The sequence below is a fragment of the Alexandromys fortis genome, unplaced genomic scaffold (genome assembly GCF_014885135.2).
Source record: "Alexandromys fortis isolate MF-2015 unplaced genomic scaffold, M_Fortis_MF-2015_v1.1 scaffold_165, whole genome shotgun sequence".
In the NCBI taxonomy this organism is placed as follows: domain Eukaryota; kingdom Metazoa; phylum Chordata; class Mammalia; order Rodentia; family Cricetidae; genus Alexandromys; species Alexandromys fortis.
This window is the reverse complement of record NW_026068038.1, coordinates 2020988-2046711: the sequence shown is the minus strand read 5'-3', so window position 1 is coordinate 2046711 and position 25724 is coordinate 2020988.

Genomic DNA, 25724 nt, shown 5'->3' with positions numbered 1-25724 from the left:
GCCTCACATACTGATACTCATAGATGGATGTTTGCGTGTGTGTGTGTGCATTCTCACACACGCACAAAAGAATGCTTACACACACATACCCATCTCCTGCCTCCACTGTACAGAGACACTCAAGAGCTCCTGAGGTGGGAGGAAAGACCCAGCTCCCCTTCTCTGGGATCTTCCCAGACTTCCTATAGAGGGGTCTGTCGCTTGCACTGCTCAGCTTTTCTGACTCCGCACCACATTCGAAGCTTCCGTTTATCCACGGTCGTCACTCCAGAATCCCCTCTCACGAGTCTGCTGCGATGTATTCATCCTGTCAGTACTGACATGGTCACAGGTCCCAGCACATTGATTTCTGTTCAGTGGACCGGATGTGTAACTTCTCCTGGAGAGAAGTCAACAAAGGTCTGTGTGTATCAGATAGGATGCAGGGCACAGACTGGAGAAAGGTCTCCACACACATCCAGCTTAGTGAGTTGGTGTGTTCACCGCAACGTGTGTGAGGGTCACTCCCAGGAGCACCGGTGAGGGTCACTCCCAGCAGCACGGGTGAGGGTCACTCCCAGCAGCATGGGTGGGGGTAACTCGCAGCAGCGTGGGTGAGGGTTACTCCCTGGAGCATGGATCAGGGGTCACTCACAGGAGCATGGATCAGAGGTCACTCCCAGGATCATGGATCAGGGGTCACTCCCAGGACCATGGATCAGGGGTCACTCCCAGCAGCAGGGGTGAGGGTCACTCCTAGGAGCATGAGTGACTCACTGAAGTGCCCACTCCAACATGGGTGACACCTCAGGACAGAAAGCCATATCCCATAGCTCTCCACACAACATGCAGCAACCGCACTCCCCAGCCGTTGTGACTACTTACAAATAGCCCTTACTTAGGCAGGGCCTCGTGAGTCCTGCCTGTTTCAGGAATTTCCTGTAGGTTTTGTTTACTTCCTAAGTCTTGTGACCCTCCCTCCTCTTTCTAGAAGGGGGTGTTTAAAATGGAAGGGCATCACCACCTAGACATGACCCCAGCCATGGCGGAGACACCTCTACTCTGTTGGACACTGAAGGCAGTGACCTCTGACCGAGTCACACACCACTCTTTCTTCCTTTCCCCATCAGTGCCTCGGTGTGGCCAGGAGTCTCAGACTTTCTCTGCTAGTCTGCCGGGTGTGGAGAGGAATCCACTGTGATCCCTGAGAGCCCTTTTCCCTTAAACATCACCAACTGTCAAGTTCCCTTACTTCGAGGGCAAGTCATGCCCTCTGCCCAGCTCTCCATTCCTGTGTGTCCTTTAGGTTTTGCATTCTTATCAGCATGGGTACTCTCCTTCCCTTGCGAATGACTTTAGGAAGTTTCTAACCCATACCTGGGCATCCATTACTCAGGCCATGGAAACTCTTCAGTGCTGTGACAGGACACTTACCATAACTGACTTAGGAATGAAGGATTTATTTGGGCTGTCTGATTCAGAGGGTTTGGTCCACAGTCCTTCGAGGATCCTAGTCCAAGGTGAGTGGTACAAGCATGTGGCAGAGATGCTACCTCTTGGCCAACTGGAGAGCAACCCAGAGGGACCCAGGACCATACACTCCCAAAGGCACCACCCAATGACTTACTTTCTCTAGATAGACCCCACCTCCTAAAGTTTCCAGAACCTTCTAAACTAGTGCCACCAGCAGGAGATCAAGAACTCATCCCACCAGCCTTCTGGGAAGATGCTTCCCATCTAGGTTGTAAAGCATAGGGTTTGTTTTCAGTTGTTTTTTTTTTTTGTATGTGTTTTATTTTTTGTTTTTTAGCCCTGGCTGACCTGAAACTCACAGAGATCAGCCTGCCTCTGCCTACCTGGTGTTGGCCATGCATGATCTGGTTCTGTTGTTTTGAGACAGGGTCTTACATAGTCCAGGCTGGCTCTGAACTTGCTATACATCTGAGGATGTCCTTGAAGTCCTGACCCCCCTGCTCTCACTTTCAGAGTGCTGGGATGGTGGGCACAGGCCACAACACCTAGTCTTCTGCTAATTTGTACTTTGGGATCTTGTTAAAGATCATTTTTTCAGGCAGGTGAGCTGATTCAGAGGGGAAAGGCATTGCCACCAAGCCTAAGACCTGGGACCCACATTGTGGAAGAGCACTGACTTCTGAAAGCTGACCTCTGACCTCCACGTGTGTGCCATGGCAGGTGCACACCCACACAGAATCAGTAACTAGGTGCAATGTTTTGAAAAGAGAAATCATTCCTCATGCCTGAGTCACACAGACCCCAGGGGTTTTCCCAAACATTCCACACCTTTATTTAGCTCGACACTGTCCTGGAATGTAGGCCGTCCCTCCTGACCTTTGCTGGCTCCTTTCTTTTCTCTCTGCCACTTCTCATGCCACATTTCCACCTCTGAGTCCCCACCCCCAATCTATTGCAGAACCATCCGTCCTCCACGGTCCAGGACCTGGTCTTGCCTTCCTACAGGAATGGTAATAACCAAAGACAAGATCCAGGCTCAGCCCAGCCCAGCGCTTCTGTCCCATGAGCCCATCTCCCAGCCTGGAACACCTGTCTGCTGGCGCATTTCAAACCAGTGGCGCACAGCTGTCACCTGTGAGATGGTGCCCGCTTCAGGAAACTGACCCCAATAGGGCTCTGGGCTTTGCTGCTCTGGGAGGGTGGCTGGGGCAAGATCCTCATCCTCTGAGCCTCTTGCAGAATGGTTGGGATTTCACAAGATGCCTGGGAAAGTCCAGGCCTGAGGTAGCTGTTAGCCCTCCATTTAGTCGGAGCTGGAGAATCCTTCCAGTGCCTGTTATGTGCAGCCAGAACTAAACGCACCCTTTGATCTCAGAGAAAACATTAGGTGTCTTCAGGATGCTGGGGCTGTGATGGCTCACTGACTTGTGCTCCTCAGCTGTACAGAACAGGACACTGAGGCCCAGCAGAGGTGGCAGGCTTGCTCAGTGTGACACAGCAGGAGGAATTCCTGCAGGTCAGGCCTTCTGAGTGTCAGTACAGTTTTTTGGTCATGGGAGACTCACACTGGACTGACCTGCACACAGTGAGTCACACAGTCCTTATGAGGCAGCAGGCCTGAGACCTGCTTCCAACCAACCACAACAAGCACACTTGTGACTTTATCAACTGTCAGTGTATGCAAGCTTGGGACCTGCGAAGCTGTGGAAGCCTTTGGGTAGGCCACACAGCAGGGAACAGAGATGGTCAGGGACCTGAGGAGCCTCAGGTGACAGACAGCCACAGAATCAGGCTCTCTAGCCTGTAGCTAAGGAATTGAGCTTGGAAGCAGACACCCCAGCAGCCAAGTCTACAGGGAAAACTCAACTCCACTAGTCCCTATGGCTACCTCCTTGAATAACAGACCTGCACAAGCTGAACTGAATGACTCTGGACCCTCAGAGGCATCTAGATGATGGCTGTGTGTTGTTCTGAGCTGCTGCATTTGTGGGTACATTTGCAGCACACATACCCCCTGGATGCTCCTAACCTAAGATCAATTGTCCTGATATATCTCCATCCCGTGCTTACATCATCACCATCCCGTGCTTACATCATCACCCCGTGCTTACATCATCACCATCCCGTGCTTACATCATCACCATCCCGTGCTTACATCATCACCCCGTGCTTACATCACCATCCCGTGCTTACATCATCACCATCCCGTGCTTACATCATCACCATCCCGTGCTTACATCATCACCATCCTGTACTTCCATCATCATCCCATGGCTTTCTTCTTTACACACACATCTAAGCATGGAGGTCATGCAGATGCCAGGTGCATGAATTTCCCTTCACTGAGAATCTCTGCCTTCTAACACAGCAGTTTTAAGTATTCTGCTTCCAGCCTCCCTTGTTATCAGGCTGCGATACAATTGTGGGGGCCACTTCCCTGTCTTTTTGTGGCTGGGTCACTGGGTCCTGTGAATTTGAACTAATCTGCAAACTAAACCCTGGCCTCTCAGGCCCATTGTCTAAGGAGTCTTCACATCTTGTCAGGGTGAGATCTGGGCTCTCCGGCTGACCGGTCTGTGGTAACCGCTGTCAAGGTCTTAGAGATGAACGGGCTGCCCGAGACCTCTGCCTGCTGTTGGCAGGTTCCGTTGCCATCAGAGACAAAGCAAGGGATCTCTTCACAGAGTGAAGACAGAGCGTGGACTTCTGGGGAAGTTGCATTGCTGGGTCCTCTGGTATCTTTAGCAGAGGGAGGTCATTCATGACAAGCTGGGGGAGGAAGGTATGCTTGTGTCCTTCCTCAGATGTGTGATGGGGACAAGTGAGTGTGTAAGGCTGACCACATAAAGATGCGCCTTTGGTGACACAGAGAGAAGTTAGCCATCACCTGGGTCCACCGTGCTGATGTCATCCAGCTGTAGACCGGTCTTGTGCCCGTCTTGTTTGAGCAGTTGCATGGAGCTGTGCTGACATTCGTCATTGCCCACGTTGAGCCACCACGGGAAGTGAAACTGCCTTTTTTTTTTTTTTTTTTTTTTTTTTTTGAGACAAGGTGTCACTATCTAGCCCTTGCTGACCTGAATTCACTATGTAGGCCTAGAACTGCCTCTGCCTCCTGAGTGCTGGAATTACAAACATGAGCCACCACCACATGGCTAAATTTGCCCCTTGTTTTCCCTGTGCCTAGCTAGCACAGTTCTAGATGGTTTCGTGGATAGACATAGACACAATCCAACAACTAACAGGCCCTCAAAACTCAGGGCTCTGCGGGGAGTTCCACCCCAGGTCTCTCTGATGGTGGCTATGAGCCCAGACCTCCTGGGTAGAAATCGACCATCACCAAGGCCTCCACCAGTCCCTGAGAAGCCTGCTGCTTCTCATATCCCTGTTGCCATAGCAACAGCAGACAATGGTTTCTGTGGAGTTTGGTTCTATAAATAATTTCTAGATCGTCCAGGGTGATGTGAGTGAGGTGGGCTCTGCCAGCGGGTTCTTGGTGGCCAATGCCACAACAGGGAAGCTGAAGCGAGGTCTTGGCCTGAGAGATTAGCTCAGGCTCTGCCCTGGCTGACTGGGGCTTTTCATCCTGAAGCAGCTAGAGTTGGCTAGAGTTAGGGATGCAGCTGAGAGATCAGAGGCCGCCTTGGGCGGTACAGCCCAACCTGGAGGCTCAATATAGTAATCAGGAATTCCATGGGCTTCCTAAGGAGGCCCTGTCTGTGGCTCAGCACAAGCTCCTGGAATGGACGGCAAAGGGCAGCTGGGGAATCAGTTGCAGGAAGACGAGGGCAGAACTGCTTAGAGTTGAGTCTGGGAGTGTAGGGAGGAGCAGCTGGAAGTCCAGAGAAAGCAGGGGAAACAACAGGGGGAGAAGGTCTCTAGGTAGAGTGCTTGCTCAACAGGCACAAAGCCGCGGGTGTGGGCCCATCCCCAGGACCACACAGATGTGGCGGCTCACATTGTGTCCCAGCACTGGAGGCAACAAGACACAAGTATCAGAAGTTCAAGGTCACCCTCCAGTATACAGATGACCCTATCTCAAAAATAGGTAAATGAATAAAAAGAAGAGGGAAGAGATTGGGGAGATGACTCAGAGGTTAAGAGCACAGGCCGTTGAGCCGGGTGGTGGTGGTGCACGCCTTTGATCTCTGTGAGTTCCAGGACAGCCAAGGTTACACAGAGAAACTCTGTCTAAGACAAAACAAAACAGACAAATGAGAAAGAGCACTGGCTGTTCTTCTGGAGAACCTGGTTCAATCCCCAGCACCCACACAATAACTCACAAATGTAACTCCAGTTCCAGGGGACCCGATGCCATGTTATGGGCCCTGTGGACACCAGACATGCATGGAGTGCACAGACATACATGCAGACAAAACACTCACATGCAAGCCCTGAATGTTCCTCATATACTAGGTGAAGGCTGATCACCATGCTTTGGCAGGGGAGTGTGACCACATAAACACTGACCCCCCTGAGAAGGTCAAAAGTCAAGTGCCATAGCAACTCATAGCTGTTAACCAAGGAAACATCCCCTCTTGAAGCAGCAGAGTGGGCCTGGGCACTGTTCTTGATTTTGACTTCGAAGGTTTCAGTGTCTTGGGAAGGGACTTTGACATTGCTGGGGTCACTTGGGTGTCAGCTTGGTGACAGGGACTTGTTAGCTAAGCACTCAGAAGACCCAGAAGGCAGAGATGGTCCTGACTTTGGAGTGTCTGTGGTTGGCGGATCCCAGTGAGTCCTGAGTTTTCCCTCAAACATCAGGAACGTTTTCTTCAAATGGCAATGGATCCCAGGTGTATGGTGATGTCTCAGTGAGTAATGGCGCTTGCTGTGCCGTCCCAACGACCTGAGCTTGATCCCCAGATCCCATGATAGGAAGAGAGCACTAACTCTCAAAAGTTATCCTCTGACCTCTGGATGAAAAAATAAACAAAAAAGGAAGGCCATGACTGCTCCTAGGTATGGTGAAGAGAAGGTCTAGGGTAGCTATGCCGGAGAGCATAGCCAGAGGCGGAGACCTTTAGGAGAGTCCAGAGTGAACCTGACCATGAGCCAGGCCATGGGAGGACAGAAGGAGAGGAGGGGGAGGGCCAGGAGACCAGGAGACTGGTCTTCCAAAATGGCTGGATTATATAGGAAGGTCAGTCCAGCCCCTGGGCTGGAGAAGTTTAGGGTAGGGGACAGGGTATACTAGCCATATCCGGTAACAGGTATGGACTGAGGGATCCTGGGAGAACCTGGCAGCCAGGTCCATTTTGGTATGTTAAGTAGGTCCCTCAGTTAGCCATTTGTCCCTAGTTTGAAACCTAACAACCTCCATATGTGCTCCATGACACACGTGTACCCATGCTCACTTATCATGCACACGCAGAATGATGTTAAACAAGTAAAAAGCAGGTGTGGCAACACACAGCCGTAATCCCGGTATTTGGTCAAGTTGAGCCAGGATCGGGAGTTCAAGTCTTCAGAGTTTGAGGACAGCCTGGGCTACATGAGGCCCTGATTCAAGGGGGGGGGGGGGGACAGAACAAAACAAAAGCACAAAAAAAAAAAAAAAACAAACAAAAAACATAAGAACAAGAAAACCCTTTTCCAATACCAAGTTCCACTGGGGGTTCAGGAGAATGTATTAAGCTTGCCACAAGGGCTGAGAGGCCGTCAGGCTGGAGAACCCCGGGCTAGACCCACATGCCAATGATAGATGGAAATGCAGCTACAAATTTGGAGTCAGGATGCAAAAAGGTCAGATGAGGCCATGAGGTAGGGCCCTCGGGATGAGATTAGCGCCCTGTAACAGACGGCACCAGGGGGCGCTCTCTCCTTCTCTTCCTCGGGAATGTAAATGAAGGCAGACACAAACACACCAGGGAGGGCCCTTACCAGTCTGGCCTTGCTGCCCCTGCTGCAGATTGACAGCTCCAGGCTGGGACGCTGGGCTGGCCAGACCACCAAGTGACAACACACTATGACAGGTCACTTCTGTGGAAAGGGGAATGGCCAAAGGGTGAGGTGGGGGTTCAGGAGAGCAAGCCCCGTTGTCCTTCCGCCCACGCTGAGATTTTTACCTCTTCTCCCATTAAGAACTCCAGTCCGGCTCTCTTTTACCCAGGTCTGGGCGGCCTAGACAGGGACTGAGCTGGCTCTACATGGCGTCTCAGGACGGTCATTAGAGGGGATGTCCCAGCTACCAGGTCTGGAGTGGTTTGTTTGGCAGCCATCATCAGCAAAAATGGCAGAGGAAAAAGCGAAGGAGATGCCTCTCCCGTCAGAGCCTTTCTTTCCCAAAACGAGAAAAAAAACAAGAGGCAGAGGAGGGATCAGCCTGCCAGGCTGGAGCCAGAGTGGGGCCCAGCCACCCAAGGGTGTCTCTGCCTTGTGGATAAGAAATCCAACCTCAGGAGGTGCTGAGAGAATAGTTAAGCCACGAAGGGCTTCCCCCACCCTCTTCCAGCCTGCTCTCTCCTCAGGTAGAGCCCAGGGCACGCAGTGTCGTGTCCGTCCGTCCGTCCGTCGTCCCCCCCCCCCCCCCCCCCCCCCCCCCCCCCCCCCGCTCGTTCCTGAACCAGCGCTGGCCTTTGGTAGATGTCACTCTAGGGGTGTGGCTCTGAGAGGGACTTTTGTTTTCATTTTATCAAATGGTATTATTAGTGTGTGTGTAAGATGAGTGTGTAAGACATGTAGGTGGGTAGGCATGTGTGTGTAAGACATGTATAGGTGGGCGGGCATGTGTGTGTAAGACACATGTAAGACATCTGAGTACGTGGGCATGCACGACGCACGTGTTGATGTCAGAGGCAACTTGTGGGGGTCAGTTCCACCATTTGGGTCCCATGGACCAAACTCAGATTGCCAGGCTGGGCAGCAAGCGACTTTACCATCAGAACCAATGGCCGGCATGGAAACAAAACAACAAATAAAAAACACGAACAAAACCCAAGGGCACCCTTGGCAGCCCAGGCTGGCCTTAAGCTCACATAAACCTTGAAGCAGCCCCTCAAGTGCTGGGGTGACAGGTTTGCACCACCACACCCGACTTGGGCTCTGCTCTTACAGCAAGACACTGGGCCGTTCGTTCATCCAACTCTACTCCACTTAGCTTTGCGTCCTGGCTTTTAGATTAGGAATTACTGGACAAGGACATAAACTTGTGAAATTCTTTTATAATTTCTAGTAGTGTTTCTCCTATACAGTCAAGTTTCTTTTTAAGGCTTATTTGTGTGTGTGTGTGTTGTGTGTGTGTGTGTGTGTGTGTGGTAGCCAGAGGTCAAGGGTGTTTTCTTCATTCAATCACTGCGCCTTCTTATTCCATGAGACTGACTTGCCTAGGCTAGGCAGCCGGAGACCCTCCTGTCTTCACTACCGCAGAGGCTTCTGGGGATCTGATATCTGACTCTCACGCTTGCCCAGCAAGCACTTTGCCCACTAAGTCAGTTCCCCAGTTCTCTTTTGTGCCCCTTTCAGCCGGTGGTTTGGGTGGATAGCCCTGCCTTCCCACACCATTCTTGTCAGGTTCTGGTATCAGGGGACACTGGCCTCAGGGGGTAAGTTGAGAATGGCCCTTATTTTCTGGACCCTGGGAGGAAAGATCTGTGGCTGAGCTGTGTGTTGCCAGGAACTGTGAGCCTCTATGGCTCCGGGCTTCCTGGGGGAAGACGTCAAGCTAAGTCTGCTCCGCTGAAGACTGTAGAATCTCTCGGACTTGCTTTCTTTATCAGTGGGTTTGGGCAGGCACAGCTTTGGAACATCTCCCCATTCCTCTCCCGCTGTCCACTGAGGTACACTCTGGCCCTCACCTTCTGCTTTCTGCTTACGTCTGTGCCTTCCACTCTTCCCTTGGAATCTCTCTCTTCACGTCGGCTTCTGTGTCTGTACCCTCAGAAGTACAAGTCACATTGGACAAAAATGATCTGAGCATGTAGCTCAAGGCTTGCCTAGCATGCAGGAAGCCTTAGGTTCCACCCCAAGCACTCATATACAGGACATGGTGGTATGTGATTGTAATCCAGGCACTTAGGAGGTGGCAGCAGGACCAGAAGTTCATGGTCCTCCCCAGTTGCATAGTGGGTTTGAAACCACTATGGGCTTGCATGAAACTGTACCTCAAACAAACAAACTATATCCATACAAAAATGGTTTATTATAGTAGCAGAGAATCTTTACTGGATTACAAAAGCAGCCCAGATGCAGGCTGTCCCAGGCCAGGATAGGCATCTTAGGGCATCGATACCACTGCAAGCCCACGTTCTTCTCCACATGGTGGCATAGTAACTGCTGTGATGCTAACATCTGGGTACCCATGAAAATGTCCAAGAAGAGGGGGCGTCTCCTCCTCTGCACCCCTTCCACTAGGAAGGAAGTTTCCCCCAGCACTCCCCACACCACGCAGGCTCTATCAGGTTCTGTTGAGAGGGAGGGGTGAGCACGCACACAGCTCTCAGATATCGGATGAGGAAGCCAGCCTGGCCAGCAGAAGTGTGGTAGAGCCTGGGGCAGCAAGCCCAATGTGGCTTAACCTGGGTCATCCTGCCTGGCCCTCTAGGTCACTGGGCAGCTTGACAGAAAACACTATGGGTTGTGGTGTGCTGATAACACTATGGGTTGTGGTGTGCTGATATGCATGTAACACCTGATTCTCTGGGGAGGAGGGGAGTGGAGTGAGCTGTGATTGAAGATCTGTGGTTCTTTAAAAGTATATTGGTTGATTCCAGTCTCCTAGTGTGGACCGCCAGACGGAGTTGGATGGATACAGTGGGCTCTCTGGAGCCCTACCAGCAAGCTGCTGCAGCCCTGGCCAAACCACTGACTCTGTCTCCTGAAGTGAGGGGGTAGGACACCCTGGCTAGGAATGACTGAGGCACTGAGGGATTGCTGCAGGCAGATGAGAGGCTGCGTACTCTCCACCCTGAGTGCCAGGCACTTCCAAATACTGTCTATCCCACAGCCATCTGTGACAGGAGAGAAAACTGAAGTCAGAGGGGTCACGGTGCACAGTGACACGCTGAGTGGGGACCAGCCACAAGTCTGTACATGTCCAAAGCCTAAGTGACTTACTCATGGGCAGAGAGCCCTCAAATGAGAGAGTTGGCATGAGCAGAGGCCCACCTGATTCACAGTGCACTCTGGATCCTCTGTAAAATGGGGTGGATTCCCTGGGGGAGTCCCTCTTTCTCCTTTCCAGGGTGCTGGTTCATAAGGCTACTTAGCCTGGAAGTTCAGTGTTTCTCTTGGCCAGAAAACAGAAATCAGGTGCCAAGGGGAAGGGGCCAGGGCTAAGACGGGAGCATCCTGATCCCTTGTGTGGCCATCCTGCCAGCAACTGTGGGCTGGATGATCGGATGGCTGGATGTGGTGACACACGCTTTTAATCCCAGCATTCCAGAAGCAGAGGCAGGCGGATCTCTGTGAGTTCGAGGCCAGCCTAGTCTAAAAGGTGAGTTCCAAGACAGCCAGGGCCATTACACAGAGAAACCCTGTCTCAAAAAACAAAACAAACAAATAAATGACCGGATGACCAGGTGGTGGTGGCGCTCTTGGGAGGTACAGGCAGGTGGATCTCTCTGAGTTCAAGGCCAGCCTGGGCTACAGAATGAGTTTCAGGACAGCCAGGACAGCTAAGGCTACACAGAAAAACCCTATCTCAAAAAACCAAAAGAAGAAAAAAATGGCCAGACCAGGGACTGGAAAGATGGCTCAGTGGTTAAGAGCACTTGTTGCTCTTCTAGAGGACCTGGGTTCAATTCCCAGCACCTTATGGCACTCACAAGCATCTGTAACCCCAGTCCCAGGGACCCGATACCCTCTACTGGCCTCCTTAGGCACCAGGCATGCATGTGGTACACAGACATACATGCGTAAACACATAAAATACTTTTTAAGTGACCAGATAGGAGCTGGGGTGTGGCTCAGTGGGTAGAACGCTTGTCTAGCATGCACAAAGTCTTGGTTCAGTTCCCAACACAGCATAATCCAGATAATGATGCAAGCCTGTCAAAGCCAGCCTAGGTTACCTATGAGATGGGGGGGGGAGGAGAAGAGAGAGCAGCTAAGGATGAAGTTGCATAGCTGCTGTAATCCCAGTGCTCAGTAGACAAGAGGCAAGATGGCTGCCCCAATGTTAGGCTGGTCTAAATAGGGAGCTACAGGCCAGCCTGAGCTACATAGGGAGACTTTGTCTCAAAATAACAGATCTGGAGAGATGGCTCGGTGAGTAAGGTGCTTTTCTTCGTAAACATGAGGGTCTGAGTTTGGATTCTAGCACCTACGGAAAAGTCAAGTGTGGTGGTACACACCTTTAATCCCAGTGATGTGGGGGAGGAGACAGGAAGATGACTGGGGCTTGAAGCTTGCGGATCAGCCAGTCTAGACAAAATGCTAAGCTACAGGTTCGGTGACAGACCCTGTGTCAAAAAATAGGTGGAGAATGACATAAGACACCCGACATTGACCTCTGACTTTCACCGATGCACAGGGCCTCCGATCCCCTGGGACGGGAGTTGCAGATGGTTGTGAGCTGCCATGTGGATGCTGGGAACCTGAATCTTCTGGAAGAGCAGCCAGTGTTCTTAATTGATGAGCCATCTCTCTAGTCCCAGAGATATATTTTCTGTTAATTTCATTTCAAAATAATTGCAACATCATCCTGAAGTATTTTTAGAAGTTGCAGTGAGGTAGAAGGGGCTGAATAGATGGTCCATTGGTTAAAAGCACAAGACCCAAATTCGATTCCATGCACCCACATTGGGTGGCTCACAACCTCCTGTAACTCCAGGTTCAGAGGGACCCCACACACATCTGGCATCTGCAGGCATTTGTACATACACATGCGTGCATACACAAAATTAAAAGTAATAAAAATGAATCTTTTGTCTGTTCGTTTGTCTGAGACAGGGTCTCTCTACACAGCCCTGGCTGTCCTGGGACTCGTTATATAGATCAGGATGCCCTCAAACTCACAAAGATCCACCTTCCTCTGCCCCCTAAGTGCTGGGATTAAATGTGGACAACTCCATCCTCAGAAAAGAAGTCATTGGACAAGAGGATGGAGCGATGGCTCAGTGGTTAAGAACACCGGTTGCTTCTGCAGAGAATCCAGCTTCAGTTCCCAGCACTCATATATGATGACTCACAACTGTCTGTAACTCCAGACCTAGGGGGTCGGGTGCTCTTTCCTGGCCACTGTGGCACTGTACACAAGTGGTGTGCCGACATACCTACATGCAGGCAAAATATTCATACATATAAGTTTAAAACACTGGGGGCAGGAGATAGCTCAGTAGGGAAAGGCGCTTGCTACCAGGCCTGATATCTGAGTTTGATCTTTAGGAAGCACATGGTGCATGGAAAGAATTGACTCCTACAAGCTCTCTCTCTCTCTCTCTCTCTCTCTCTCTCTCTCTCTCCCCCTCTCTCTAAATAAATGCAACTTAAAAAAATTAGTGCCATTGTGTCAATGTGGTTCCAGGAGCTGTTGAGACAGATCATTTTATTCCTTTCAGCTTTCAAAAAAATAATGAAACTGGCCAGGCGGTGGTGGCGCACGCCTTTAATCCCAGCACTCGGGAGGCAGAGGCAGGAGGATCTCTGTGAGTTCGAGGCCAGCCTGGTCTACAGAGTGAGAACCAGGACACTGAAGGCATACACAGAGAAACCCTGTATCAAAAATAATAATAATAATAATAATAATAATAATAATAATAATAATAATAATGAAGAAGAAGAAGAAACTGGATTACAAAACAAACATTTTTCCTTGATTTCAATAGAGCAAAGTGTAGGGTGCCCTTGAAACTCACACACTCTGAGGAAGTGCATAGTGCGGCTCACAGCCAACGGAAGTTTCTGGCCCTGAGGACTCTTTGCTTGGTTTTGTTTTCTTTAAGACAGGGTCTCTGTGGGTGGCCTCAGACTCACAGAGACCCACCTGCCTCTGCCTCCTGAGTGCTGGGATTAAAGACAGGTGCTACTATGTTTGGTCCCACACCTGTTTTTTAATTGCCCAGGCGGGCGTGGAACCCACAATCCCCATCTCCACCTTCTGAACGCTGGGATGGCAGGTGAAGGCTGCCATGCCAGAAGACTCAAGAGAAGTCTCCTCGGCTGCCCTGTAAGACAACTTCACATGCCACCTTCAGCTGCTTGTTTGCCCCGTTTGTTTCCCTTTCCCTTCTGAAGGGAAGGGTGAGGGGCTGATATCCCAAACGGAAAGTCTGTCTTAGGCAATCTCAGTGCTTGACAAGTTAAACGCTTAACTGGAATGTTTTGTCGTTATTGTTTTACTGGAAGGAAAAATAAAATAAGAACCAGAGCTCCAAGGAAGTGTCTGGTAACAGATTCCCACGTGCTCATGCGGTTCAAGCCGCGTGACAGGCTCTGCTGCTCCCTGGGCTCGTCCCCCTACTAACATGCTCTCTTAACAGCAGCCCAGAAGGGCTGGCTGGGCGCTGCCTTTCCCTCAGTGCAAACAGACCGCTCATGACGGCTGGTGTCAGAGACGCCTTGCAGAACCCGCAGATGTGCCAGGGAATGGGGGGGGGGGGTAGTGTGGGGAAAGTAGACTCACCCAAACAGAGCGAGGTCCACTGCACAAAAGGGGGTGCTCAGGGCTGCACAGTGTCCTCCAAAAATCTGCAGGCAGCCCTAACCATAGCATGTTGTTTTGCTTGGAAATAGGGTCTCTCTGTTAGTGGAGTTAATTGGGGGTAAGGTCAGGCTGGATCTGGGGACCCTGGGTATGACAGGGGTGTCTCTGTAAGAAGAGCAGAAGTCAGAGGGACACATAGGGAAAGCCATGTGAAGATGGAGGTGGAGGCTGGAGTGGTGTGGCCAAAAACTACGGGACACCAAGAACTTCAGGAGTTACGGGGAGCTGAGAAGTCATGGCAAGTTCTTCCTGGAGCTGTGAGGTGCGTGCAATTGCCCACACTTAGACTAGAGACTGCTCAGTCAGACACTCTGGGAAACACATTCTTGTTAGCTTCCTCCTTGGGCATCTGCCATGGCAGGCCTGGGAAGCTCACCCAAGCCATCTGATGGAAAACAAAGGGTTATGTCTGGCAGTGGTGGAGCACACTTTTAGTCCCAGCCCATGGGAGGCAGGTGGATCTCTGTGAGTTCGAAGCCAGCCTGGTCTACAGAGTGATTTCCAGGACAGTCAGGGCTGTGACACAGAGAAATCCTGTCTTGGGAAAAATAAAGACCTATTCTTATTTGTGCGTATGCACACCTAAGTGCCGAGCCCTCAGATGACAAAAGAGGGTGTCACATCCCCCTGAGTTGGGGTTGCAATTGGTGGTGAGCCAGCCACCTGAGGCAGGTGCTAAGAACTGAATTCTGGTCCTCAGCAAGAGCAGGGATCTCTCTTAACCACCGAGCTGTCTCTCAAGTCTCTGCATTGATAAGGTTATCGATGCATAGATGTGAGCGCCACTCAGGAAGGTACCCTCCAAACAACTGCACAGTAGGTCTCGGAATATCAGGTTCGATTCATTCGCAGGGTTACATTGTTATAGATTATTTAAGGGTGGCTAGAACTCTCCTTCAAATGTGTCATTGCTTGTGAACACATCTTCGGAGCTGCTAAAGTGCAATATTAGAGTTGGAGAGATCTGGTGTTAACAGTCCCTTGCGTCATGGATGAGGAATGTGAGGCTCAAGCCAGGTAGCTGTTTCCAGGGAGAGCCAATATGGCAGCTCTAGACCTAGTGCATTGGCACTGTCTGTACCTCCTCCCTCACTCCGGAGCTTGACATCTATCCAGCGCAGAATGTCTTAGGCTGTGCAGTTATTACTATTCAGGGTCCATTCTTCCCACCTTCTTCTTTTAACATTTTAACACTGAATCTTCATTGTGGCATAGTGATCACTCACTAAAAACTACATGTCCCAGCCTCCCTTGCAGTTACATGTGGCCATGTGATAAAGTTTTAACTAACTGGATAGGATCTGAAGAGGGGAAACCTTTCAGGGCATCACCCTTTGCAAGGAAGAGAGTTCCGTTCATCTCCCCTTCCCTTTGTGCGGCTGGAATGTAGATGTGTTGTAGGAGCAGAAGCATGCAGCGTAGGTCGTAGGCTACAAACGACATGTTAGGGTTGGCAGGCAAAGCCCAGAGAGGCCTGTTGGCTAGAACTGCTTAATCCTTGTCAGTTTCACAGGAAATAATCCGCTCTTGCCTATAAGGCGCTGTGAGTTTGGCCTTTGTTCTAGCAGCAATGCAGATGAACCCACACCTTTTTATCTCCGGGGCACCCTGGGGGCTGTCCCTGTCCTCTGAGGGCAGTAGGCCTACTTACCAGGGATGAGAATCAAGTACCGAAATCAAGGTTGAGCCCAGAACCCGGACATCAATCAGCACCCTGACTGACTAGGATAGGAAACATAATTCTCCCTCTACTGCCTTGCCCTTCCCCTGTCCCTACACCCCCAATAAATAAAATGCCCTGTGCTAGGCAACCCCAGACAGGCTATCCCGTGCTATAATAGGCCCTGAGGAACATCTTCTCCCTTCCCAGTCAGACATCCCCACCGCCCCACGAGGAGACCCCTGCCCAGTTCCTCATAAGCCTGACAAGGTGGCTCTTTCTGCCCCCCTACCCTCTGTCAGGACAGGGGGTGATTTGTGAACCAACCTGGGCAGCTACCTGGAGTTTGCCATTCCTCTGTCCACAGGGGTTGTCTAGGCTTGAGGCCTTGATCACTAAAAGGAGAAATAAAAAAAACCTGTTTGTTTTGGCTTCTTGTTTCAGAGGCTTCAGTCTGTCATGGTAGGGAGGGTGTTGGAAAATTGACTCACACCATGGAGGAGAGAGAGTGTGGAAGGGAGGAGGAGAAGGGCAGGGACAGGGAGAAGAGAGAGAGAGAGAGAGAGAGAGAGAGAGAGAGAGAGAGAGAGAGAGAGAGAGAGCTCACTTGCAATCCCTAGCGGTTTCCTTCTTGCCTTTTACTCCATCCAGGCTCTCAGCCATGGGGTGGTACCACCAGCATCTCAGGGCTCCCCACACTCCCACAGACACATTGGTGTGTTACCACCCTCCTCAGCTCGTCTCAGTCCAGTCTAGTTGACAGTCAAGGTCAACCGTCCAAGGCCCTGAGCCATGGGATGAAACACTGTTGTGACCTTTCCGCTCTGCGCCATGGGGGTGGGACCTGGGGGACGCAGCCCTTAAGGCTGGAACTGTCTGGGTCCTGTGCACCCTGCAGTTGTACTGACTGCCCCAGGGGGCTCATCTGCCCCCGCCTGCTTCTTTCTGCTGAACCTAGTGTGGACTCACACCCCATCCCCACACTCACCCGTATCACAGGGCTACCTGTCACCAAAGCAAGAGTCTCAGGCAGAAGCTGTGGTTCCTTTTAAGACCCAATCGTAGAAGTCCTGTGCGGCTTCTACCTTTCCAGAGACAAGGTCAAGAAGAGAGGTCTGAAGGACCCTTGTTCACACTGTAAGGACGTTTAGGTAGACATTAAGATAGAAACCAAGTTCAGAACATACAACTGGTATGACATGTGGGACTGCCCACCGTTTTCCTTTCTCAAACAGACAAGCCTATCTACGAAACGATCCTAACACGGTAAAGACAAAGATGGACACCATCTCAGTCCCTAGACCCAGTGGGACCTGAGTCCATATTCATGCGTGGATTCCTTTCCAGTTAATAAGCCCGCAAGGGGCTTTCGTTGTGAGTTAGTCAGTGGAGTGCTCATCCAGTGTGCACGAAGCCTTGAGTTCAATGTCCAACAGTTCATGAAGTGTGCAGTAGTGCACATCTGTGCAGCAGTGCACATCTGTGCGGCAGCACACATCTGTGCTGCAGTGCACATCTGTATGGTAGTACACATCTGTAACCACTAAACTTTCAGGAGGTGAAGGTGAGAAAGTCAGAAACTTAAAGTCATACTGATACAGAGGTTTTTTTTTTTTAATTCTTATTTTGTGTGTATTGGTGTTTTGCCTAGATATATGTCTGTGCACTGTGTGTGCCTGCCCACAGAGGCAGGAAAGGGCATGATTTGTCATAGCCAGAACCTGGAAACCACCTAAATGCCTCTCGACCAAAGAATAAATAAGGAAAAGGTGGTATAGTTACACAAAGGAGGAATACTACACAGCAGAAAAAATGACATCTAGAAAATTGTGGGCAAATGGATGGATCTAGAAAACATCATATTGAGTGAGGTAACCCAGACCCAGAAAGACAAATACCATATGTACTCACTCATAAGTGGCTTTTAGACACAATGCAAAACAAAACAAACAACAACAAAAAGCCTACAATTCACATTCCCAGAGAACCTAGACAACAAAGAGGACCCTATGAGAGACATACATGGTTCTAATGTACATGGGAAGTAGAAAAGACAAGATCTCCTGAGTACATTGGGAGCATAGGGATCATGGGAGAGGGTAGAAGTGGAGAGGAAAAGAAGGGAGGGGAGCGGAAATATATATATAGCTCAATAAAAACAATTAAAAAAAAAGAAAGACGACTTTGCAGAATATAGCATTCTTGGACCACAAAAAAATTATTTGGGCCATTAAGTGCAACTCATTGTCAAAGTTTGTTGTGATGGTACAATCACACACACACACACACACACACTTAGTTGTTACAGCTGGTAGCTGGTCTTCTGCCATTGGCATTCAAGAGAGTCCGGAGGAAGACCAGGAGTGCATGGAGGTGCCCAGTCTGTACCAGGACACTGGCTAGTGCTGTTAACTTTCGTGTGTGTGTGTGTGTGTGTGTGTGTGTGTGTGTGTTTGAGATAGTATAGCCCAGGTTGGCCTTAAACTCAGTATGCAGTCCAGACTGGCCTCCAACTTGTGACCCGTCTGCCTCAGCCTCCTGATTATAGGTATGTGCCACCATGCCTAGTGTCGCTGGTGCTTCAAAGGGACAGTTCTCCTCTGCCCCTGACTGGCAGATGCTTCCCTGTCGTGCACTTTCATTCTTTATGGATACAAGCTTTTGGTCAGCCAGGTTTCATTTATTAGAATTTAATTTATCCACTTATTGTGTGTGTGTGTGTGTGTGTGTGTGTGATATGGGGAGTGACACGTGCCTGCCATGGTGCACACGTGGAGGCCAGTGGAGAACTTGAGGGTACTGGTTCCTTCCTCTCAACTTGTAGGTTTCAGGGATTGAACTCAAATTGCCAAGTTTGGCAGCAAGTGCCTTTACCTGCTGAGCCATCTTGCTAGTCTTTCATGGGGTTTTTAATACCCAGAGCATCCCCTTCTTGCTCCGAGGACAGCACAGCATCCATCTACAGCCTCTGGATGGTGCTGGGAAGCGGCCTGGTTCCAGGATGGGCAGCCCTAGGCTGAAACATTCCTCCAGCCCTGATCCCTAGGAGGCTGGAACATTCCTCTAGCCCTGGTCCCTGGGAGGAACAGCAAGTTTGCAGGACTGATACCCATTCCATGCCTGGCATCCACCTGGTGACTAACAACTGCAAAAGAGGTCTCATCCCTGGGTCACACAGGAGAAAATAAGGGGGTGGCTTGTCTTGGCTGTCAACCTGATATCAGCCTGGGCAAGGGGGACCCTCACTTGAGGAATTGGCTCTATCAGACTGACCTGTGGGCATATTTGTGAGGCATTTTCTTGATTGCTAATTGATTTAGAAGGGTTCAGCCCACTATGGGTGGTGTTGTTCCTAGACAGGAGGGCCTGGGGTGTGTATACAAAAGTAGCTGAGCAGGCCAGAGGCACCAGTAAGCAGCACTCTGTGTTTTCTGCTTCAGACTTCAGTGTTGAGTTTCTGCCTTGACTTCTTTCTATAACGAACTGTAATATGTAAGCTTAAATAAACCCTGTCCTCCCCGAATTGCTCTTTTCTTTCTTTCTCTTTCTTCTTTCTTTCTTTCTTTCTTTCTTTCTTTCTTTCTTTCTTTCTTTCTTTCTTCTTTCCCTCCCTCTCCCTCTCCCCCCCTCCCTCCCTCCCTCCCTCCCTCCCTCCCTCCCTCCCTCCCTCCCTCTCTTTCTTTGTTTCTTTCATCACAAATCAAACCAGAACATGGAGGCAGATAAAAGTGGTACACTATATCCAAGAGCCACACCTGGGAAGCTGGGAAGCCAGGCGTGAGGTCAAACTTTCTTCAACCGGGACCAAGGAGCCTGAAGGGGCATGGGAATGCAGGCTAGGGAAGAGAAACACAGAGGTGGGTGGTGATGTACAGTAAGGAGGGGGTGCTCTGCGGGAGGAAGGGAGGGACTTGGCTTCTGGGGAGTCCAGCCTAGCCAGCTGAGAGGGGGTTGAGTGGTTACAGACCGCCCCCTGCCAGTCTCTTGGCTGGGTGGCTACAAGTGAGTCACACTCCCCATGCCTGCCTGGCCCCCCTTCTGCCTGGTCCTCAGTCTCATGATCCAAAGAAACAATGTGTCTGAGGTTGCCGGATCTGGGAGGGAGCCCTGATCCGGGTATCTAGGGATGGGAACTTCATCCTCTCTAGGGAGAACCCTGGTGGCCTTAGCATTAGGAGAGCTCTACATCCACAGAGGTGACTGAGTTCTTTGTAAAATGGAAGAGTCTGGAGGAAGCAGAATTCCCCCTATGGCCTGCATGACCCACCCCCCATTCCCAGAGCAGCCTTCCTGAGACCTAGTTGTCACCTTTCCCTGGAGAAGCTCCCTGAGACCCCTGAAGCAACTGTTCTAGCCCCATCCTGGCTCTCTGGGGTCTGCTTCTGTGATTACAGCCACGGAGTCCTGGCTGGAAGATCAGTAGGGGCTCCTCCTGCTTATCAGCTCACAACCTCCAAGGTTCTAGAAGGAGCCAGCAGCACCCTGGGCCTTCAGACCCTAGTGGGCGGGGCCCTGTCTCCCGTGGTGCCAGTACAGGCTGAAGGGGGCCACGTTAGAGGGATCCAGCAAGGGAGGCAGCACCCTGTGCAGTTTGCAGGGAGGGTGCTCTTGAGTAGGGTGGGGCTACATGTGTCAGAGCTGCTGAGATGCCAGGCAGGATGTGATTAACGTTGCTGTGGGTGTGACAGCCCTCCCGCCTGCCAGCCCCCAAGCCCATTGTTCAGCAGCCCAGCAGCCCCCTTTCCTTTGCCCCACCCTGCTGCTGCGTACCCAGCCCCCCTACATGTCAGGTCCCCTCTGCTCCCTACCCAGCACTTATCCATGGTGCCAGCCCCCTAAAAATAGCAGCCAGCCTGAAATGTAGGCCTGAGGCGGAACTCCGCAAGATGAGGCAGCCTCCCCCTGGTGCCTTGGCGCAAGTCATTCATGAGCTGTCCACCCAGAAGCTGAGCTGAGGGCCTGCCTCTGCCTTCTGCTCTAGACAGATGGAAAGCCATCCGTAGGCTTCTGCTTATGGCTTGGGCACTGGTTGTGCTTCTGCCTTTCCAGGGACACTCGTTTCTCTCTAGGCATCCTCTCTCCAGGCCCTCTATATCTCCCTGGGTTCAGCCTTAGCATGAGATAGGACGGATGGAGACTGGCCATGACCTGCACCCCTCTACCTCACCTTCGTCCCACGCTTGGTCCTGGACCCTTCTGATCACATCTTGTTGATATCCTTGAAAACAGCAGAAAATGGGGCTGGAACGATGGCTCAGGGATCAAGAGCACTGGCTGCTCTTGCAGAGGAGCGGGTTCAATTCCAGTGCCCATGTGGTGGCTCACAACTGTCTGCAACTCCAGTCCTAGGGGATGCATACCTTTTCTGGTCTCCAAAGGCATAGCACACACATAGTTCACAGACGGACACTCAGGGCAAACACTCATATACATAAAATAATTTAGATTAAGAAAAAGTTAGCAGAAGAGCTGAGCATGGTGATTCAGACCTTCAGTTTCAGCACACGGGACTTAGAAGCAGGCAGACCACTGTGAGTTCAATATATATATAAAATTGAATACATATACACACATACACATATATGTTCTGGTACATATATGACCTTGGAAGAATGCTGGAAACTGGAGTGGCTGTGGAGGGAGTGACAAAGCCCTGAGGAGTCCCATGTGGCCTCTGGAAGCGTCCTCCTCTCATCCTTAGATGCCGTTGACACGTTAGTCATGACACTGCATTGGTAAGTCCATTCCAGAAGGAAAGGGAGAAATGGATGGAATGCATCTTCTGATGTTCTTCCTGCAGAACATCTGCGAGCCTGGTGCCTCGGGAGATGGAGGCAGGAGGATGATGGGTTTGAGGCCAGTCTGGGTTATATGGTGAGTTCCCGGGACGTTTCTCAGAAACAAACTATGATGGATCAGGGCGAGGTCTCTCACCTGTTGGTCCCGGCACTCTGGAGGTGCAGTCAAAGGGTCAGGATATCAAGCTCATCCTTGACTATACGGCAAGGCCCTGTTTCTAAACTAAACCTGCCAACAAACAACAGACTCACCTTTGCGTCACAAATATCAAACTGAAAAGTACACACTGGTAAATGTGGTAACTTGGGTGTATACCCCTTTTTAAAGGTTTGGTTTATGTGTTTGGGTGCTTTGCCAGCATGTGTGTCTGTGCACCACATGTGTGCCTGGTGTCCTCGGAGGCCAGAGGAGGGTTCAGATTTTCTGAAACTGGAGTGACAGGAGGTACAAAGGGTTATGAATCACTATGTAGATTCTGGGAGGAGAGGGGGGGAGGGAGAGGAAGAGGGAGGGGGAGAGAAAGGAGGAAGAAAGGGAGGGAGGGAGACAGGGGCAGAGAGATTTGAAACAGGGTAGGATTCTATTTTATTTTTTATTTTATTTTATTATTTTATGTTATTCAGACGGAGTCTCATTGTGTCATCCAGTATGGGGATGATGTAGGATTTCTCTCTGTATGCTGTGAATATGTTTTATTACCATTGGTTAATAAAGAAGCTGCTTCGGCTTATGGCAGGGCAGAAAAAAAGCCAGGCAGGATGCTGAAGGAGACAGATATCTGAAACTTACAGGTAGGCTGCAGCCTTGTGGCGGCACACAGATTAATAGAAATGGGTTAATTTAAGATATAAGAGCCAGGAATATACCTGAGCCATTGGCCAAGCAGTGTTGTAATTAATATAGTTTCTGTATGATTATTTGGGTCTGAGCAATCGGGAAACAAACGAACAGCCTCCATCTACATGGAAGTTTGAAAGAAAATAGCCCCCGATGGGAGTGGCACTATTAGGAGGTATGGCTTTGTTGGAGTGGGTGTGTCCTTGCCGGAGGAAGTGTGTCATCGTGGGGGTGGGCTTTGAGGCTCATATATGCTCAGTCCACACCTATTGTCTCAGACCACTTCCTGTTGTCTTCAGATCACGATATAGAAGTCTCATCTACTTTTCCAGCACACCACCCTATTCCCAGGGGCCCTGATGATAACAGATAAACCTCTAAAACTGTAAGCCGCCACCTCAATTAAATGTTTTCCTTTATAAGAGTTGCCATGGTCATGGTGTCGTTTCAGACCCTAAGACACCCAGGCTGGCTTTGAACTCACAGATATGCACATGGCTCTGCATCTGGAGTGTGCCTCAGGATTAGAGGTATGTGCCGCCACGCCCAGCTGACTTGAGCCTACTGTTAAGATTTAAAAAATAGCAGGGCGGTGGTGGTGCACGCCTTTAATCCCAGCACTCGGGAGGCAGAGGCAGGCGGATCTCTGTGAGTTCGAGACCAGCCTGGTCTACAAGAGCTAGTTCCAGGACAGGCTCCAAAGCCACAGAGAAACACTGTCTCGAAAAACCAAAAAAAAAAAAAAAAGATTTAAAAGATAGCGTGTTGAGGAGATAGCTCAGTTGGTAAAGTGTTCACCATGTAAGCATGAGAACCACGTTCAAATCCATAGTGAAAAAGCCAATCTTGGCGTTTCATGTTGCAATCCCAGCTGCAGGGAGGGGAAAAGAGGATCCCACGGGCTCACTGGCCGGGCAGGCTAGGTAGCTGAATTGGTAAGGTCTAGGTTCAGCAAAAGACACTGCCTCAAAAAGCACAGTGGAGAGAGATGGATGCCTGGAGACACCCAGCTGCCCCTCCAGGTTTCCTCCCGCAGCTGTGGGAGAGCAAGCGTGCACCAGCCATAGATCCATTTACCTTTGCGGAAGGACAGTTTACATACGGGTACACATACTAGCTTTTCTCAGTACTCAGCAAGCTGTCTTTGGTCTGTGTGTAGTGTGTGTACATGTCCATGTAGACAGGTTCATGTGTGTGTATGCAGGCCAGAGCTAGACATCTGGGGACTCCTGCCTCAGCCTCTGAGAGCCAGGATTACGGACGCGGCCGCCGTGCCAGGCTTTTTCCAGCTTATGATGACCTTTGACTCTCTTAGTGTTTTTTTTTTTTAAATATTTATTTATTTATTATGTATACAATATTCTGTCTGTGTGTATGTCTGCAGGCCAGAAGAGGGCACCAGACCTCATTACAGATGGTTGTGAGCCACCATGTGGTTGCCGGGAATTGAACTCAGGACCTTCAGAAGAGCAGGCAATGCTCTTAACCGCTGAGCCATCTCTCCAGCCCCTCTTAGTGCTTTTCTGCTTCTGATTTAATAATTAGACTAAAATAAGCACACCTGTCCTTCCTCCTTTCCACACACCCACTCTTCTCCCTCTGCAAGGACTAGCCCGTGGAAACTTCCTGATGGTCCATCAGGGTAGGGGTGCTGGTAGCTTCTATTTTGCAGGATAGAATATGGAGCCATTTCCCCAAAGCCACACAACTGTCAGTGACAGCATTGGGATTCAAACCTTGGGGCATTCTGGCCCCAGAAGAGGCTGTAACCATTCTATGATCGACACAAACTCAATAGGCTATTTCTTTTTCTCTTTCTTTCTTTCTTTCTTTCTTTCTTTCTTTCTTTCTTTCTTTCTTTCTTCCTTTCTTCCCCTTTCTTTCTTTCTTTCTTTCTTTTTTTTTTTTGAGATAGGGTTTCTTTGTGTAGACTTGGCTGTCCTAGAACAAACTCTGTAGACCAGGATGACCTTGAACTCGGAGAATCACCTGCCTCTGCCTTCTGAGTACTGGGATTAAAGATGTATACCACCACTGCCTGGTTGGAGGCTGTTTCTTAAAAACAGAGAAGGCCGATGACAAAACTCAAAGGGTAAAGGAGTTTACTATTCAATCCTTGTGACCCTAGCTTGGTCCCTGGAACCCACACAAAGGTAAAAGGAGAACCTGACTCCACAGAGTTGTCCTCTGACTTCACACGTGCTGTGGCACATGGCCCCTGCATAATAATAAACAAAAAATTATTACTTTTTATTTTCTTAAGACCATAGTTCAACTTGGGTGAACAGCATGCAAGAAAAATGCCTGCCGTCAGCCGTGACGCTGTGGCGGGCTTTGTGACACCAAACAGGCCCTGTGGCTTGAGCAGCTCAGCAGAAACATCAAGCGTCGGGTGTCCGGTACAGAGGTCAGGCACTGCAGCCGACAGAGCAAGGCAAATGAGGTGTGGGTACTCAGTGCACACTAGGACTGGGGCGGGCCCTGCGTGAGCTCGAGGCTGAGCTGCTTTTGCCCAAAGGAGCCACCGAGGGACAGCTGGGAGCCTTCCAAGAGCAGGCAGTGCGGGCTCACTTCCTGGAACTCAGCTGAGCTTCTTTCTCTAGGAGACCCCAGACGTTGTCCAAATAAACAAAAGGCTGCTGGGAAACGGTGGCCAGGAGGTCAGGGAGGCTGGTGGAGCCGTGGGGGGGGGGGGGGTTAGGGGGGGGGAGGAAGTCAGTGGTTCCTGGGATCCTGGGATTGTGGGCTGTGGGCTCTGTGGCTAGCAGCTGGCTCCTGGAGTCTAGGCTCTTCTTAACAAACAGCCCATGTGCTGGCAGGCCTGTCCCTACCACACAGACTCAGGGGACCATGACTGTACCAGGCTGAACACAGATGCTCGCGCTCATTCTTTAAATTCCCCTGGTCCTGCAGCATCTTGTAAAAGTTAGTCTTGCGCCTTAGAAACAGACTGGGGCTCAGGAGGTGACCGACCATAAAACTCTGTCCTTGCAAGCACGGTGACCTGAGTTTGATCCCCAGAACCACATTAAAATAAATCAATAAATAACATAAGCTGGGTGTAATGGCATACACTTGTAATCCTAGCACCGGGGAAGGCAGAAACAAAGAGTTCTAAGGTTCTCTGGCCAAGCTCCATGCCAATGAGACCTTGACCCAACTACAACAGAAAAGTCTGGAAGGTGCCTGAGGAATAATTCCTGAGGTTGACTTCTGGCCTCCAGAAGACAGAAAGGCAGGCACACACACACACACACACACACACACACACACACACACACAGAATAGGGGCCTTCACTGGGTGCAGATGTATATAAATTCAAAGTGGTTTCA